Source organism: Pteropus vampyrus, unplaced genomic scaffold (genome assembly GCF_000151845.1).
Source record: "Pteropus vampyrus isolate Shadow unplaced genomic scaffold, Pvam_2.0 Scaffold125, whole genome shotgun sequence".
Lineage (NCBI taxonomy): Eukaryota > Metazoa > Chordata > Mammalia > Chiroptera > Pteropodidae > Pteropus > Pteropus vampyrus.
The window spans coordinates 1,960,551-1,968,645 of record NW_011888906.1 but is presented as its reverse complement, the minus strand read 5'-3'; the positions used below and the strand labels follow the sequence as shown (position 1 = coordinate 1,968,645).

General features: G+C 48.1%; 1 long non-coding RNA gene and 2 other non-coding genes across 8 annotated transcripts in view; all 3 read right to left on the bottom strand.

Moving 5' to 3' along the window:
• LOC105296494 overlaps window positions 1-6,153 on the bottom strand; it is a 6,845-nt gene extending 692 nt beyond the window's left edge. The window contains exons 1-7 of one of the 6 annotated variants that reach the window (XR_002781952.1): window positions 5,770-6,153; window positions 5,244-5,405; window positions 4,396-4,587; window positions 3,826-3,903; window positions 2,289-2,361; window positions 628-739; window positions 252-542 (exon numbers count right to left, since the gene is read on the bottom strand). This is a non-coding gene — a long non-coding RNA (uncharacterized LOC105296494). Of the gene's footprint in view, window positions 1-251; window positions 543-627; window positions 740-2,288; window positions 2,362-3,825; window positions 3,904-4,395; window positions 4,588-5,243; window positions 5,406-5,769 lie in introns of those variants that run through there. The other 5 variants (XR_002781953.1, XR_002781957.1, XR_002781956.1 and 2 more) reach the window with 5 other exon arrangements.
• On the bottom strand, window positions 1,488-1,621 carry LOC111743997. Its single transcript, XR_002781968.1, has one exon. It is a non-coding gene; the product is annotated as a small nucleolar RNA SNORA71 (small nucleolar RNA).
• LOC111744002 lies at window positions 3,116-3,247 on the bottom strand. Its single transcript, XR_002781971.1, has one exon. It is a non-coding gene; the product is annotated as a small nucleolar RNA SNORA71 (small nucleolar RNA).
• Window positions 6,154-8,095: the final 1,942 nt, after the last annotated feature.

Sequence of the window (8,095 nt, the reverse complement as noted above, 5' to 3'; positions counted from 1 at the left end):
GTTCAACCTGAGTTCAAATTCTTCACCCCATTTCCTATCCTCTAGGTTAGGCCTTAGGAGTGTGCCAAGTGGAAAGACTCAGTGACCGAAAGCTGGAAGATCTGCCCCTGTGACCCACTTTCTCTATACCCTGCCCCACTGGCACATGGAGGGATTCATTTTAAAAAAGAAGAAAAGAAAAACAAAAACCAAGCAGCAGGACAGTTTCCAGATTTATTGAGGTAGGTGAGAGGAAAATGATACACCGCACAGAAAACTTAAACAAAACTCTTAGTTCTAAAAAGTTATACCGAGAGTAGGCAGGGAGACATGGGGGACACTGGGTGACCGACCCGGATGGAAGGAAACTGGCAGTCCTGGTCCACACGCTCTGTGATACCTGCTGGGAAGGGGCAGAGCCAGCTGAAGTTCCCTAACTCTGACCATAGTCCCCCAGCACTTTCCTTCTGCTTACTCGGATGGAAAAGTCCTTCCTTTCCGCGCTAAGGTAACAGGGATAAGAAGGTCTGGCGATGCGTCATGTGGCAGCAGCACTCTTCACTCTCAAATAAAGGAAAAGGTCCCATGAGGCCAGCAACTTGGAATTTCCACATCGTAGGCTGACTTAACCCCTTGGCGTGGACTCACCATGAGGAGGCCCCTGCAGGGGAGCTGGGACCCAGGTTACCATCTTGATAGGGCCAGTGCCTCCATCCCCTTGGGGCTTCTTCCAACAATCTCCAGATCCAAGACAGCACCCCTAGAGTGATAAAGCCACAGAGCAGGAAATCACAAGTGTTTGGTCTCCGATGTCATCTCATCTTCCTTCAAGCTGGTATCAGTGAGAATGCCCCCAGTCAATCACACATGAGCTGCCAGGTTTTCTTCCCACACCAAAGTTGGCTCAAAAAAAAAAAAAAAGTCAATGCTCCCAGAAAAAGAGTTAAAATGAACACTGTCTTAAAAAAAAAAATTTCAGGGCAACAGAGCAGATGTAATTGGCAGAGAGACAGCCAGAGAGCTTGTTCCCAGGGGCTTCTCCCACTGAGGCTTGCTGCACGGCAGTAGCAGTGAAGGTCACCACCCCAGCAGCCATCCCTCCACACTGTCATTACTTGCCAGCACATCTGTCTCCCCAGGTGCTTGTGCTTACTCCAACCTCAAAGTTGTCCTTGTGTGGCTCCCTTCCCTGGACTACCTTCCTAGTGCCCACTCTATCCCACTCTTTTAAAGACCTGCCCAGGTCTACCATCTCCAAAAAGTGGCTTCCCTTTGGAAATCTAATGGCAATCACTATAAGCACTTATTCATTATGCATATTCATTATGCATAATTCACCCTGGCTCCTAACAACCCTGAAGTGTCTAAACCTTGACACAGACATAGCCTGGCTCTGACAATAGGAGGCCATGCTGAGAAAGGTCAAGCTAAAAGGCCTCCTGTCACTGACCCTCACACAGCAGCCCACAATGCCTCAGAATGCAAAGCATTGGCTAGAGAAGCAGGAGTGTGTGAAAGCGTCAGCATTTGAAAGGGACAAGTATAGACCCTCCAAACACGGGAAACTGCTTTCAATAATTCCTCTCCCTGCATTATCAACGACCAGGGCACAGATAGCCCGTGATCACTTTTGAATGCAGGTGCATAGGAGGGCAAAGAGAGATCCACGAAGAGAAGCAGGTGTCAAAGGCCTGTGGAACAGGTTGAGTCTGGGAAAACAAACCAGCCAAGTACAAGACCCCAGGAGTGGCCATTCTTTCCTGCGAAAGCTCCACAAAACCTCCCTTGTGCCAAGGGAAATCAGAGAAGTCGCTTCAGGCAAAAACACTGGGAAAATATCAGGGTTGGAAATGCTAGAAATCATGTGTTCTTAAGCACCACAAAAGTCACCTCTATCACAGCTTTGTTTTTCGAATGAAGAAAATAAGTATCTGAATAGGTCACTGGCTGAGAGAGCAGCAGAAAGGGTTCAAATCCAGGGATAGGAGTATCTTATGCCTAGGTGCATTCGCTTTCCATCATATGCTTCTGTGGCCAGGGAGGGAGGACAGATACCCCAGAGAGCTCTCATTATCCAAGTGGGACTCTGGAGGCCCCAGCCTGCAGCAGCTGCTAAAGACATGTGAAGAGCCAGATGTGATCTAGGCTGCCTGGGGCTGGGGTGGTGAGCAGACCTGGGGACTCATGCATGCTACCTTCATCTCACCTCTCAGCTCCCTTACATTTTCACCCAAAGCCCCTGGGAATCCACACATGACTCTACTGGATACAAGGAACCAATACTCCATAAAATAAACTAGAGATCTTACCTCAAGGACACCAGGGTTGAGAATGTTCCTGACATGACAACTCCTGTGATGCCTCCGTACACAGTGAACTCATCTGCAACAGACAAGAAGCCAAAAATGAGCACCCGATGTCTTTGCCCACATCAGGGCATGGTAGGCATCAGGAAAGAGCTTAGCAGCAGAAAGGATTTTGGCATATCCACCTGTACCCGGGTCTCAATCTCTCTGCCTCCTACTTTTGGACTGTTTCTTATCCCCATTTTCTCCTCCAAAAAAGCAGGAATACCAGGGTCATTTTTTTTTTTTTTTTTTTTTAAGAATCACATAGTTCCTGTCTCTTGGAGCCTAAGAATTCCATCACTTTTCTTTCAAGGGTGTCTTCCCTTTACCTCTCCTGCCTGGGCCAGGTTGGAGGAATTTTTATAGGCTTAGGAGCAACTTCTGGGTCTTTTTGCTCAGAAAGCTCTCAGAGAGGGCTTTTCAGATACTGCTTACGGATACTAAGCAGTCTGCCAATGTTCGCTGTCATTATTTCCTGAAAAGACACAAGACTTCCTCATGAAAAGCACAGTAGTTAACTCTAAAGAGACAGAGGATGGTCTATGGCAGAGTGGCCAATGCTGATTAAAGTGTAATCAGTGATAGGCTGAAAAGAATGCCAAGGCCAGGTTTATGGGAAGTACCATGGCTGACCCACAGCAACTATGCTGGGCATCAAGGGGGAACTTAAGCAACACACGTAGCCTGATTCCCAACAGCAGGGGCAGGAAGTGAAAATCTCAACAATGACTCTAAAGCACATACAGCAGCCCCCAAGGCCTGGATTCCAACGGTGTGTGCAAAGAGAAACTGGGAAAACTCCCAGAACTGGAAGGGGAGGGCGTGGACCCCCCAAACATGGGACAACCCTTTCCACATGTCCCCTGTCTGTATTACCAATGAACAAGACATGTGCAGTGTGATCACTTCTGAATACAGGGTAGAAAAGGACAGAGGGCTTGCTAAAAAAGGGGGCCAATAGCAGAGGCTGCAGCAGTCAGCCCAATTGAGCAAAAAGACCCAGAAGTTGCTTCTAAGCCTGTAAAAATTCCTTCAACCTGGCCCAGGCAGGAGAGGTAAAGGGAAGACACCCCCGAAAGAACAGTGATGGAGTTCTTAGGCTCCAAGAGACAGGGACTATGTGATCCTTAAAAAAAAATAAAAATAATTTAAAAAAAAATGGCTCTGGTAGTTCTGCTTTTTGGAGGAGAAAATGGGGATAAGAAACAGTCCAAAAGTAGGAGGCAGAGAGATTGAGACCCAGGTACAGGTGCATATGCCAAAATCCTTTCTGCTGACAACATAAAATTTGAAGAAGGGCTCCCTGAGGGCTCTCCGAACCAAACACATAAAGAGGAACCAGGTGTGTTCTCAGAGGTCCCAGAGCGGGTAAAACTGGGGGCTAGGACAAAGCCACCTTATCTCTCCTTTATCTACATCCCAGAGTACATCACGCCCAAGGATTCTGCGTGCACCTTATGGCATGCAAAGCTCCAGATCCCCAGAGAACAGACCTCACCTTGAGAGCACCCTGGTCCAGCCACTTCCTGACAGGATGGAGACAACACTCAAGGGCCCCTCTGCACTGAGCTGCCTCCTGTGCAATAAATGAGAAGCCCTGAATGAGCAACCTAGATGTCACCTGGTCACAACATGTCCTGGCAAGCACATGCAGAGTATCTGGCACAGTAGCTAGTGGCTTCACAAATGTGGGCTATTGTTACTAATCCACAAGGCACACCACTTTCTCATGAACTGGAAAGAACTTTACAGCTCCACGTGGGACAACAGATGTGGCAGAGAGGGCTTTTCAGATCATCTTCTGTGCAAACGCTGATGAAATTGTAGAGGTTCTGGAAGCTGCATCTTAAACAGGATGTGGAACGCAGAACAGGTTTGGGAGTGTGTGGCACCAGACAGACAATGCCTGGCATAAATGGGGAGGGCAGTAGGGCAGGAGCACCTGAGGCTGCATGTGGAAAATCCTCCCCTGGTGAACTGGGCTCCATCTCATGCTAAGGGGCCTCCAATAAATAACGGCCAATAGGAAGAACAATTCCAAGAAGAGAAAACACAGAAGTGCCCTCACCTCTTCTGGCTGGCTGGCTCACAAGCAGTCTTTCCCTGATCATCCGCACGTGATGAGCCATGCCACCTTACAAGGATTCATGTCCCCTTCTTTTGGCTCCTTTTATGCATTTGATCCACAGCTTCTGAACACGGGGCACCTGCCAGGCACTGAGGCTAGGGCAAGGCAAGACTCAGACACTGACATCAAGATCTGAGCAGAGAGAAGCAAAAAGACAAGAAAACCAACAATTCCACAAAGTATGGTTAATACCCTCATCTCAAGCCACATCACACCAGGAACCCTGCACACTAAAGACCTGGACAAGAGAGAGAAGGGAGGCAGAATGGCTTCTTGGAGGGAAGCCCTTGGTGAGAAATAACCTAATAATTGGCTCTGCAACCAGCCCATAGCTCCTTGAGACACAGGCCAAGTTTTATCCTCTTTTTTAAAAAGCCTCACAGAAATCACCCCATGTTAACAACCTGTTATCCATCCAGGAAGGGCAAAGCTGCCCAGCCAAGGCCAGGAGCCTGAGCACTATCATCACTTCATGTAAAGGCTCCATCTCCCCTTATCAAGAGAGTCCACAGAAAGACCAACTTTTGGTAAAAATGCCTCATTTGTTCATTCCTCCCACATATATGTACTGAGTATCTACTATATGCCCAGCACTGTGGGTTCAAAAATAAAGTTAAACACACAAGGCCTCTGTCTTCCCAGAGCTCTTGTAGTTCCCCTACCTGAAGCAAAGTGAAGACAAGAGAATGAAGCAACCCAGAATTATACGCTAAGGAGGAGCTGAGTCAGGATCTGAACTCAGGCCACAAGCCCCCAAGTTCAAAGTGATCAGGAGCAGCAGCACTCACCCAGGAGAAGGCCTCAGCCCCTGGACACAGTGGGGGAGCATCCAGCAGTGCAGATCAGGGTCCTGCAGGAGAGGAGGCGGTGGGTGCCGGCTGGTGCGGAGCACGCAAGCAAAGTCTTCCGAGAGTTGTCATCTGTCTCCAAGAGCCACAAAGTCACAAGGCCTAGGCAGGGAAAAGCACCGGGAAGCGGCTTTAGTGCAGAACAGGGCGTGGGATCCAGACTCTGGGGCCCTGGGAGCGTCCATGAATTTAAATCTCAGCCAAACGGTCTGTAAAATGGAGGTTTTACACTTTCCTTTACAGGTTATTGAGAGGAAACGACTAAACGGTCATAAGGACACTTTATAGGCAACCGACGAGTGGCTTTAGGGATTAAATGCCGAGTGTCAGAGGTGGTGGTGGGGACAGTGAAAATCAGAAGCCCTTAAGCCTGGGGCCCACTCGTCGCCGGACGCATTTCTGGCCGTGAGCTGCCTCAAGGATACACCGCGGGGTGGGTGCGGTTGGGGATTGGACGCCCGCTGACCTGAGGGCCCTTTCTCCGACACGAACCCGAGGGGTCCGTACCCGGCAGAGGAGGCGGTCCCGCAACCAGGAATCGGGCCTGGGCTCGGAGCTGACCTCCGGCCTGATCTTCCTGCCTCCTTGGAACCTCAGTTTCTCCTCTTGTCGGGGGCAGGTGGACGCAGCACCAGCCTTGGAGGCCGCCGGGGGTACCAGTGCGGCGTGGCCCGGCAGCGATTGACCTGGGGCGCCAGGGCTGGAGACGGCGGGGTCAGAGTGGGGGACGGCGCGAGAAGGCGCAGGATGGTTCAGGGACACTCCCTCGGTGACACAAGACCGGGATGCACCTTCCACCTGCTTAGCGTCGGCGGAAACGCACCGGGAGCACCGGCTGCAGCTAGAGTGGCGTCTCGCCGGGCTGAACGCGCGCAAGCGGTCCCTTAGTGCCTCCTAGCGTAGTGGAGCTGTAACTCTGACAACCGAGTATCCAAGCTTCCCTCCATTCTTTCATCCATCCATCCATTTATCTAGAAAACATTTATGGAACACCAGCTTCCTCACCCATTCATCCATCCATCCACCCACCCACCCACCCATCCAAACATTCATCTTTTCATCAATCTGTTCATCTCGACTCCCATTCATCCAGAAAATTGAGCAGCTACTTCACATCACGGATAGGGCCAAGCGTTGGAAATATAACAAGGAAGAAAGATATAGTCCCTGATTTTGTGGGTTATAGTCTACAGGGGATAATAAACAAATGAGCCAGCATATATAATAATTAAAAAACATGACAAGTGCTACAAAAAAGGGGGGCACTGATGTAAAAATCAATGAAATAACTGAGCAGAAACTAAAATGGCAGAAAACGAGCATAGCTATATCTAGAGCAACACAGGCAAAATATTTTTCATAATAAGAAAGGGGACATAGTATGGTCAGAGCAGAGAGTAAAATGTTAGAGAACAATATATTTGACTTTTTGCTGATAACATTTAAAGTTTAGGTAAAATAAACACATTTCTAGAAAATACTTAACAATATTACCTTAAAGAAAAATAGAAAATTTGAATCATTTTAAAACACTTTAAAGAATGGAATCAGTTAGCAATCTTTCCACAAAGAAAACATCATATCGAGGTGTCTTTATAGGTAAGTTCTACAAAGATTTTCAGCCATATACAGTCTCCCAGAAAATAGAAAAAGGGAACGGTTCTTGGTTCACATAATAACCATGAACCCAAAATAGACAAGTCAATTTTAAAAAAGTAATTTACAGGCCATTTTACTTGTGAATGTAGACATAAACATCTCAAATAAATATTGGCAGATTTCAGGTGGAAGCAGCCTTGGTCAATGGTGACAGGTGGATGGAGGACTCAGCTCAGATTTCTCTACCTTCAGGCTCCTCCTTCCGTTCACGGCTGTTGCAGATTCCCCACCCACCACCTTTCTTCGGTCGGTCGGGCCTGCTGGGTGAGCTCACGCAGGAAGGAGCTAGGTCTTGGCCAGGCATCCCCCAGCACCAGCAAACCACAGAGACCCTGAGGGGAGACTGTGCATGCCCAATACCTTCCAACGAACTATGAGATGAGAAACCTTCCAGATGGGTGACTCCTCCCAGAGCTACAAAAGAATGGAAGTGCCTATCCTTTGGCCGGAAAAGTAACTTTGAGAATTGAGAGCTTGAGAGTCAAAGGTTGAGTTCAGGGCTGCATTTCTCAGAAAGCCTCCCTATTTCTTGCAAACCTTTCTCTTGTTCTAATGAAACTTTGCGGGTTTCACTGTCATGGGTTTAATTATCTTCTGCCTGACCTCATGAAGCATGGGGGAAAAAATTCCCCCAAAGTGTTGCCCTTCAGTGATAGTCACAAGGATCTCTATTAGAAAGACCAATTAAGAATTATAATGGGGCTTCCTCTTCCTGTAAGTGGCTTGAGGTGACCTCTGAAAATGGTTCACTATTCACTTGACCCAGAAACTCCCACAAAATCATGCAAATCAAGAGGTTCAAATCTCCGTGTTTGCTTTAAGAACAAACTGCCCAAGCCATCAAGGGTATGCATATCTGAAAAGCCACCAAGTATCTGAAGGATGTCACTTTACAGAAGCAATGTGTGCCATTCCGTCGTTACAACTGTGGAGTTGGTAGGTGTGCCCAGGCCAAACAATGGGGCTGGACACAGGGTCGATGGCCTAAAAAGAGTGCTGAATTTTTGCTCCACATGCTTAAAAATGCAGAGTAATGCTGGACGTAAGGGTTTAGATGTAGACTATCTGATCATTGAGTACATCCAGGTGAAAAAAGTTCCTGAGATGCAGCACAGAACTTACAGAGCTTGTGG